Genomic DNA, 11,237 nt, shown 5'->3' on the forward strand with positions numbered 1-11,237 from the left:
GTTTTAATTGTATTTCTCTAAGGACTAATGATATTAAATAGCTTATCATGTAGTTACTTGTCATTTATACATTATCTCTGATGATGAGTGTTCAAATCTTTTGCCTATTTTATTATTATTATCATTATTATTATTGGATTGTTTGTTTTCTTATTATTGAATTTTGAGAATCTTTGTATTTTGGAGACAAGTCTTTATGTGATTTTGTAAATATTTCCTTCCAGTCTATAGCTTGTCTTTTCATTTGTTTAATGGTGTCTTTCAAAAAGCAGACATTCTTCATTTTGAAGTCAAATTTGTCACTTTGTTCTTTTATGGATCATGTTCTTAGTGCAGTATCTAAGAAATTTTGCTAACTCAGTGTAAGAGAGACCTAATTCTATATTTCTTCTAGAAATTTTATAGAATTAAGTTTTACATTTAGACCTATGATACATTTTGAGTTAATAAGAACAAAATTCTTGATAGTTACCTAAGTTGTTTTCATTTCCCATGATTTGATTTTTGTAGATGCAGATGTCCATCTGGTATCACTGTCTTTCTGCCTGAATGACTTCATTAATTTTTTTATAAAATATTAAGTCTGTTGGTGATAAATGTATCCGTCCTTTGTATGTTTGAATAAATCTTTATTTTGCTTGCTTTTGAAAGACATTTTGCTGTGTAAAGACTTCTAAGTTGATAGTTTTTTTCTTTCATTACTTTAAAGATAATACTTCATGACATTTATTTATTAATTTTTTAGAAATATGGAGCACTTCCTGAATTTGCAGGTCATCCTTGTGCAGGGGCCATGTTAATCTTCTCTGTAATGTTCCAATTTTAGTATATGTGCTGCTGAAGTGAGCATATTCCACGACTTTCAGTGTGCATTGTTACTAATGAGAAATATGTGGTCATCCTTATCTTTGTTCCCCTGTACATAATGCATCTTTTTTCTTATACAAAGCACTTTTATATTGTTTTGTGTGTTTATATATAAATAAAATAATGTAACACAGATTTGTTTTTGTTCTTTCAAAAGGGTTTTTGTATCATTCAGAACTAGGCAGCCTTGAGAAAATATATATGTATATACATTTTACTCTTGGAATAGAGATTAAATCAAATATGTAGAATGTTAGTTATTTGGTCCATTGCATTTTAGAAGGGTATACAAATAAATTAAGCTGCATACATTTGATGAGGTAGAAAAAAATGAATAGCATGCAAATCACCTTTAAAATGTTTTTCTTTAAAAAAATTTTAAAATAAAATGTTTTTCTTTGATTAGAAATCATGTTTGCTTGCTTTTTATACTTCCATGAAAAATAATAGAATGAACTTTGTTAATTTACCAAAGCATCTCTAGGTGAAAGAAATCGTGATTAAATGTCTTTGATTTCTGCTTTGACTGGAAGAGTGAAAAGTCTGAACAGATTTCCCCTTGTCAGTCCCCCCAAGTTATGCTTAAGGAGATTCAGCTGCAGATGCAAACAATACCTCTTCTTGCTTTGTTCACAGGCCAAGCCCCAGAATTCATCAGTGAGTTGAAAAATTCCACTGTCAGGTAGATCTAATTAGCAGTAGGTCCATCTGCATGTCGTAGGGACAATGGCTTAAACAAGATGAAAATCTATTTCTCTCTCACATAAAATTCCAGAGTTAGACAATACAAGGGTATTTATTGTGACCCTTTTCCATAAAGTTTTTTAAAACCCAGGTTCCTTTCAATCCATTGTTCTAGCATAGTAGAACATGATTGTTGCCATCCTGGTCCAAGATGATATCTAGAGTTTTAGCCATCCTTATCAGGAAGTCAAGTATAGGAGGTGAGAAAGTAAAGGGCATACATTGAATGACATCTGAAAAGAGATTTCAGAAGCTGACACCAATACTTAATCTACTGTTTCACTGACCAAAATTCAATCACAAAGCTTCACTTAACTGGAAGTAAGATTAGAAATTATAGATTTATATGGATAGTCATATATCCAGCTATGGTAACAGAGAGGAATGGGGACTAGGAAAAATTAATAGTATCTACTTAGATGAATGTTAATAAGCATTGTTATATCATTCTCTCTGATATGAGATCTGCCTTATTGTTTCTCCAACACTTACTTCCTGTAACATAATTCCTATTTTACTAATAATTTGTTTCATTGTTATTTTTGCTGACTAGAATGCGTACATTATGAGGGGAGGGATTTTTGTTTGCCCCTATAAAGGAGATAAGAATAGAACCTGGCATGTGATTGACGCTTAATCAATATTTGAATGAAGAATGAAATAAAGTAAGCATGGAGCCCTATAGCCTGTTTCTGCCGTTGTAATCACAGAGTAAAACATATTAATCTTCTCAGAAAAGGTGAACATCTTTAATTTGACAAGACATAAGACATAAGTAGATATGCAATAAAAGAGATCATGCAGACAGGAAAAATTAGGAGAGACATGAATGCAGAGGGAGTTAAAATGAGTCTTGAGGGAATTTAAGTTGTGAGGAAGAGAAAAGACCTTCCTGACAGAATAGTATCAAGGAAAACATAAAGATAGTAGATTTCTTTTATCTAGGCAAATGTTATGGAAAGCAAAGTTGGTTAGTGGGACTACCTTAGAAGTTAGGAAGGAGATAAACTGGAGTTAATATAATCTCACATTTAAAGATTTTACTCTTGGTAAAGTCTCTTAGTATTGTTTGATCATTTAATTTTCATAATAAGTTGATTTAGAAGGTGTGTTACCCCCAATTAATGGAGGAAGTTTAACCTAGATTTGATAACTTATTTATGATCACATAGTTTATTCATTAATTACATCATATTAAATCATTGGGGTCCAGTAAGGACCTCAAACACTAATCTGTCGTCTTTAACCTGTGGTCTTTTGTTCAGACACTAGTGCCAAGATAAAAGTCAAACTATACACAAAGGCAGCCCCGGTGGTGCAGCAGTTTAGCGCCGCCTGTAGCCAGGGGCATGATCCTGGAGACCCAGGATGGAGTCCCATGTCAGGCTCTCTGCATGGAGCCTGCTTCTCCCTCTGCCTGTGTCTCTGCCCCTCTCTCTCTCTCTGCATTTCTATGAATAAATAAATAAAATCTTAAAAAAAACTATACACAAAGAACCATAAATTGAATTGGGATACATTATGGTCATAAAAAAGCTATTTATTTTATACCGATTTCTGTATCTGCATAATGAGAGCAGCATGTTTTATACCTAACACTGAGGTATGTATAAGAACAAATAAGATTCAACCTCACATTTTATATTTTCTGAATTTTATGGTGAAGAAAATAAACCAATTGCTTACATTTAACTTCTAAACCAGAAGTTGCACAAGCAAAGTACAATAACATTAGCAAGTGTACACTTGAGAGGGTTTCAAATGTCTTCTTATAAAGAAAACTACATTAAATAAAGATAATACTTGTTCTTCATCTGTCCTCAATCATTACTTTTCCTGTGGGATAGTGTTTCTGCTAACTTTTTTCCTTTTACTGAATGGCCAGTAAAGGGGAAGAAAAAAGAACTAAGGCTCTTAGTTATTAAGTGTCAAGAAATCAATATGAAGGAGAAAAAATGAGTGGGAAATATCAGAAAGGGAGACAGAACATGAGAAACTCCTAACTCTGGAAAACGAACTAGGGGTGGTAGAAGGGGAGGTGGGTGGAGGGTGGGGGTGACTGGATGACGGGCACTGAGGTGGGCACTTGACAGGATGAGCACTGGGTGTTATTCTATATGTTGACAAATTGAACACCCATAAAAAATAAATTTATATGAAAAAGAAATCAATATGAAGATTTCTTTGGGCAGATTAATGTGAAATGAATTAAAACCAAAACCTTCATGATGTGAATATGTACATGTACATATTCTGCACAATTCAGAGTAGATATAATTCAAATATGAATAGCATTTCTTATTATTTCTACTTGAGTCATTGATTGAAGTGGTGAAGAAAATTAAAATCACTAGCAAAAACTGAGCTCAACAAATGTTTCACATGTTTAGTAAAAGATATATTATTAATCTCATCACATAGGAGCTATCACTGTTACAACTAACCCTGGAGCTATAAAATGAGCTGTAAAATAGATTTGATTTTAGAATATTACAAGTTCTGTCATTATGGCTAAGATTAACTAGATAGCCTGATAAAGGTCTATTGCTTTTAGTGATACAGCAATGTCGCAGACAGGAAACTACTTGGTAATTATAGCTGACTTACTGGAAATAAAAGGGCAGAAAAAGGGCACCTTTGAGTAATTATCAGTAATAGAAAGACAAGTGATTTGAGCAAGGTAATAGAGAACAGCAGTTTCATAGTGATAGATGATAGAAAGGGTTAAGTCCTAAGTAAGTTAGAGGTTTTAATGGTGGAATAGTTATAATTTATTTTGGTCCAATTGAGTGCTCATCTAGAGCCTTATCTGAGCTGAGGGATTTTTCTCTGGTGCTCTCTACAGATAAAATATTCTGCCTTCATGATATAATGTGCAAACCTGAAGTTCGCATTGTATTGTAGCTCTTTTTTTTTTATTGGTGTTCAATTTACCAACATACAGAATAAGCCCCAGTGTCCGTCACCCAATCACTCCCACCCCCCGCCCTCCTCCCCTTCTACCACCCCTAGTTCGTTTCCCAGAGTTAGCAGTCTTTACGTTCTGTCTCCCTTTCTGATATTTCCCACACATTTCTTCTCCCTTCCCTTATATTCCCTTTCACTATTATTTATATTCCCCACATGAATGAGAACATATAATGTTTGTCCTTCTCCGACTGACTTACTTCACTCAGCATAATACCCTCCAGTTCCATCCACGTTGAAGCAAATGGTGGGTATTTGTCATTTCTAATAGCTGAGTAATATTCCACTGTATACATAAACCACATCTTTTTTATCCACTCATCTTTCGATGGACACCGAGGCTCCTTCCACAGCTTGGCTATTGTGGCCATTGCTGCTATAAACATCGGGGTGCAGGTGTCCCGGCGTTTCATTGGATCTGTATCTTTGGGGTAAATCCCCAACAGTGCAATTGCTGGGTCGTAGGGCAGGTCTATTTTTAACTCTTTGAGGAACCTCCACACAGTTTTCCAGAGTGGCTGCACCAGTTCACATTCCCACCAACAGTGTAAGAGGGTTCCCTTTTCTCCGCATCCTCTCCAACATTTGTGGTTTCCTGCCTTGTTAATTTGCCCCATTCTCACTGGTGTGAGGTGGTATCTCATTGTGGTTTTGATTTGTATTTCCCTGATGGCAAGTGATGCAGAGCATTTTCTCATATGCATGTTGGCCATGTCTATGTCTTCCTCTGTGAGATTTCTGTTCATGTCTTTTGTCTTTCATGATTGTATTGTTTGTTTCTTTGGTGTTGAATTTATCCTAGAGAAGAACACAGGCAACACCCTTTTTGAACTCGGCCACAGTAACTTCTTGCAAGATACATCCAGGAAGGCAAAAGAAACAAAAGCAAAAATGAACTATTGGGACTTCATCAAGATAAGAAGCTTTTGCACAACAAAGGATACAGTCGACAAAACTAAAAGACAACCTATAGAATGGGAGAAGATATTTGCAAATGACATATCAGATAAAGGGCTAGTTTCCAAGATCTATATTGTAGCTCTTTGAGATTTAGATCTTCCTTGGTTTTTATTTCATTTACTAAAGGGTGAATATATGTATTCAGTTCTGATGGTAACCAAACCTGTATTTCTTTTCTGGTAGTATTTTCCTCTGTTCAAGATTTGTTTATAATATTTAAGTGTTGGGTGACATATTAACCCCACCAGGCTACTGTATACCATATAAAGCATCATAGATTGATGGTAATAAATTATACTTTCCAAAATGAACCAGGAATACTATCTCTACTCTTGGCCTTCAGCATGCTTCTTAGATTGTAAAATAACGTCATGAAGTCCAATGGTTTTCTTGGCAAAACTCCATGTGTGGTGCACTTTATTTGGTCCCTTTGGCATGGACAATTTGGGAGATGATTTTTTAAATATTTTATTTAAATTCAAGTTAGTTAACATATAGTGTATTATTATTTTCAGGGGTAGAATGTAGTGTTTCACTTCTTGCATTTAACAACCAGTGCTCATTACCTCAAGTGCCCTCCTTAATGCCCATGATGCATTTACCCCATCCCCCACCCCCTCGCAACCCTCAGTTTGTTCCTTATAGTTCAGAGTATCTTATTGTTTGCCTCCCCCACTGTTTTTGTTTTATTTTATTTTTCCTTGCATTCTCCTATGTTCATCTGTTTTGTTTCTTAAATTCCACATATTAATGAAATCGTATGGTATTTGTCTTTCTCTGACTGATTTGTTTTACTTAGCATAATACACTCTAGTTCCATCCACGTCATTGCAAATGGCAAGATTTTGATGGCTTTTTGATGGCTGAGTAATGTTCCATTACATATATAATATATTATATAATATATCCATTATATATTATATATCATCTCTTCTTTATACATTCATCAGTTGATGCACAACTGGGCTCTTTTCATATTTTGGCTATTGTAGAAGTGCTGCAGTAAACATTGGGGTGCATGTGTCCTTTTGAATCATTATTTTTATATTCTTTGGAAAAATATTTATAGTGCAATTGTTATTAGTTCATAGAGTAGTTCTGTTTTTAACTTTTTTTTAAATTTTTATTTATTTATGATAGTCACAAAGAGAGAGAGAGAGAGGCAGAGACACAGGTAGAGGGAGAAGCAGGCTCCATGCACCGGGAGCCCGACATGGGATTTGATCCCGGGTCTCCAGGATCGCGCCCTGGGCCAAAGGCAGGCGCTAAACCGCTGCGCCACCCAGGGATCCCTGTTTTTAACTTTTTGAGGAATCTACAACAGATTTTCTATATCTGTTTTCCAGAGTGGCTGCTCCAGTTTACTTTGGAAGATGGTTTATACTTCAACATGACAATTCTCATGGAAACTCAGGTCATAGTCATGACATCCAAAGTTCTTTCAAATAAAGAAAATATGAGGGATGGGCTAATAGGTGATGAGTGTTAAGGAGGGCATTTGTGATTAGCATTGAGTGTGGTGAATCACTAAATTAATTCCACATCTGAGAGTAATTTACCATACATGTTTAGTAATCTGAATTTAAATAAAAACTTGAAGTTAAAAAATCATAATGAAATAAAATAAAACAAAAGAAAGTACTTTCCTTGGAGGCACAAAGAATTAGAGAGACTTTGTGTTATAATCTAAAACTTGCTGAGAGATCTGCTTGTCCAAATAATAAAAATAACTTACTTGTATTCTCATCCAAGTGCCCATGATATTTATATTATTAGCACACGGAAATGAGAAATTATATTGTACAAAATATTATTGAAATATGTCATTTCAAAACATGAGATACAGCTAAAATGGTGTTGACAGGGGAATTATAGCTTTCAATGAATATATAGGACAAGAAGAAAGGTTGAAAGTCAACAATCTAAGATATAATCTGAAGAAGCAAGAAAAAAATTTAAATTCAATTCAAATAGAGTAATAAGAAAAGATAAAGACATGAGCATAATCAATGGAATAGAAAGCAAATGTATAATAGAGAGGTATTTTAAAAGCCGAAAATTAATTCTTTTAAAATACTAGTAAATTTGATATACTGTCATCAAGACTAATCAAGAAAAACAAAGAAAATAAAAATTGCCTGTATCAGAAATGAAATTCTACAAATAAGACCAATAAGAGATCAAAATGAAAAATTTTATGCTAATATACGTGACAATTTAAATGAAAATTGTCAGACTGTTTGAAAAACACAAGTGGTCAAAACCAATACACAAAGAAATAGGAAATTTCTATAGTCTTGTATCTGTTAAAAACAAAAAATAAATCCTTATTTAGGAATCTTCCCCAAAGAGAATCCACAGCATTCTCTGGTATTTTCTTCCAAATTTTTTAAGGACCACATAATGCCAATCTTCAGAGAATAAATACAAGGAAAAAAAAGGGCATTTCTCAACACATGAAACTAGCATGGCCTTGATACCAAATCTGACAAAAACATTACAAAAAAGAAAATTATAAGCTAGTATGTCATTATTTCTCAGGATTATAGATGCAAAATCCTATCAACAATAGCATATGGAATACAGCTATGTAGAAAAGATAACTGAGTAGTATTTCAGGTATATATATTGGACTAAAATTTAAAAATATGAATCACACCTATTTATATTTATAAAACATATAAACCACAATATAAATTGCAAATAAAATACTGGAAAATAAATTGATGTTTTCAATAGATATGGAAAAGGCATAAAATTCAATACTTATTTATGACAAAAACCTCTCAATAATCTAAGAATAGAAGGGGACTTTTTAAACTGATAAAAGATATTAACAAAATATCATATTTAAAGGTGAGCGACATTGTTAACTTGATGAAATGTTAAGTATTTTCTCTGAGCTTTTGATTCACGCAAGAATGTCCCCTCTTACCATTCTACTCAACAGTGTACTAGAGGTCCTAGGCAGTTCCATATGGCACATAAAAGAAATAAAACTTTCGGAAGATTGAATATTTAAAACAAAGGAAGTTATTATTATTTTCATATGGCTTGACTATATAGGTAGATAATTTTAAAATCATTAGTGAATAATTTATTAAATTTAATAAGTGATTTAAGCAGGGTCACTGTGAATAAAGTCAATTTAAAATACCAGGAGTATTTCCATATAATAGTATAAAACAATTGAAAAATAAATTGTAAAACTGTCAGAATAGCATCAAAATTATTACAAATTGCTGGTGAGCATTTAAATAGTTATAATTATTCCAGAACACTAGTAGTATCTACTGTAGTTAAACATAATCTTGTTTAAGGATCCAGTAATTCCACACCTACATATATCCCAGTAAGAAATTAGTGAATATATCCATCAAAATAAAAACATTATGTTCATACCAGCTTTATTCATAGTAGCTCAAAAATAGAAATAGTACAAAAGTCCATCAACTATAGAATAATCATTGGAATACTTTACAGAAAATTGTTAACAAACTAACAAAATTACTGCCATATTCAGCAACATAGATCAATATCAAAGATATAAGGACAATCAAAATAAATCAGGCACAATAAGATACATGCCCTTTTATTTTGTTCATTGAAATTTAAGAACCAGTAAAACTAATCTCTGGTGAACACAAATAGATTCTTAGATTTATTATAAGATATAAGATTTATTATAAGATTTTCTCTGGGGACACATGCTCTTGACCTGGAAGGGAGACTTCTATGTGTTAGAACTGTTCTTTATCTTGGTATGGAAGCTGTATAATATACTGTAAGAATTTATTTACTTATGCACATTTCTAATTTATATAACTTCCTGTATCTTTGGAATCCTTAAATAAGACCATTTTTAAAAGTGACGCATAATAAATATACCAACAATAAATATGTATACATTTAATAGCCCATCAAGATTAACGTCAAGTTATATATGCACAGATTTTTAGAAATACCACAGTAAATTGGTTGAAACTCACATTTTTATTGCAGAAATTAACAATCCCTTATACAGCACTGTAAAATATGGACTAATGACAGGTGCATTGTATTGAAATTATGTCAAGAGGACAAATAAAGGTAGAAATATTATCAGCTAATAAATATAGTAAATTCAAATTCTCACCAGTGCAATACAGCCAGAACCAGTAAGACAAAGAGATTTGGTTTTCACAACTGTAAGTTAATAGGGTACACTTAGAGAATACAATTGAACCAATTTAAAGGTCCTAAGAAAAATTTGGTAATAAAATATAAGAAAATATGTTTTCCTTAAAGATTTTATTTAATTATTCATGAGAGACACAGAGAGAGAGAGAGAGAGAGAGAGAGAGAGAGAGAGAGAGGCAGAGACACCGGAAGAGGGAGAAGCAGGCTCCACACAAGGAGCCTGATGTGGGACTCGATCCCAGGTCTCTAGGATCATGCCCTGGGCCGGAGGGAGGTGCTAAACTGCTGAGCCACACAGAGATCCCCTATAAGCACTTTAAAAATATTTTTTATTAGTTCAAACATATAATATGAAAAAACATAAGATTAGTTTGAAATAATCTCCAAATTATTAGAATAATCTACAAAAAAAGATGACTCTATAAGAATATGAGAACACTATGATCTCTTTCTTGAAATATATAAAAATATGAGTTGATTTGATGGAAAGATTTATTATTTTCTGTAATAGAAAGAATTAAGATATTCTTTAAATTTTTTGAGATTTTGCTTTTTTCTGATTCTGACTACATAGAAAATACAACCTAAAAATACAACTTCACAAGATTCAGATCATAAAGTCTTATGAAATAGAACTATATTCTGCTTCTTTTATATAATATTATGAGCAATCTTTTATATCAATAAATGTTCAGAGAACATTTTTAGTGATCCAAAATTACATTTAGTGGATCATTAATAATTCACTTAATCATTTTATTAATTTGTAGACTATATTAGGAAAGGTCTTTATAAATGGAAGGATTAGCATAAATGAAAATATATCCATTCTTCTCATAATTGATTCTTAGATTTAATATAATGCCAACCAAAATCCCAGGAGGATCAAGGGTGGTAAATAATATTTATAGACTCATGTAAAAAATGAAAAAAAAAAGAAAATATTGAGTAATGTAAAAAGAATAATGGAAAAGGATTTGCCCTATTGTGTCAAGGATTACTGAAAATATGTTTTTTAACAGAAAGATGAAATGCATAAGGTCTATATACAAATGAATTGCTAGAAAGATATTTCTAAATAAGTAAATGAATAAATGAATATTTGTTTCAAAATAAATGAAACAGGGATCCCTGGGTGGCGCAGCGGTTTGGCGCCTGCCTTTGGCCCAGGGCGCGATCCTGGAGACCCGGGATCGAATCCCACGTCGGGCTCCCGGTGCATGGAGCCTGCTTCTCCCTCTGCCTGTGTCTCTGCCCCTCTCTCTCTCTGTGACTATAATAAATAAATAAAAAATTTAAAAACAAACAAACAAACAAAAAAAAACAAAATAAATGAAACAAAATTTTAGCAAAACTAACTATAAGTTTCTATAAGTAGGGAAATATTTATAATGTAAGAACACATAAATGTGTATATATATTCATAGATGTATAGATATAAATATTTATACAAAGACTTCTAACAAGCACATTAACAACAACAAAAAACAACTCTTGAAAAATGACAGAATATGAAGAGT

At 32.7% G+C, this 11,237-nt stretch overlaps 1 non-coding gene across 1 annotated transcript; it reads right to left on the reverse strand.

Moving 5' to 3' along the window:
* Positions 1–743: 743 nt before the first annotated feature.
* Positions 744–850, reverse strand: LOC112671763 (U6 spliceosomal RNA). Its single transcript, XR_003143845.1, has one exon. It is a non-coding gene; the product is annotated as a U6 spliceosomal RNA (small nuclear RNA).
* Positions 851–11,237: the final 10,387 nt, after the last annotated feature.

This window comes from Canis lupus, chromosome 32, assembly GCF_003254725.2.
Source record: "Canis lupus dingo isolate Sandy chromosome 32, ASM325472v2, whole genome shotgun sequence".
NCBI classification, from domain to species: domain Eukaryota; kingdom Metazoa; phylum Chordata; class Mammalia; order Carnivora; family Canidae; genus Canis; species Canis lupus.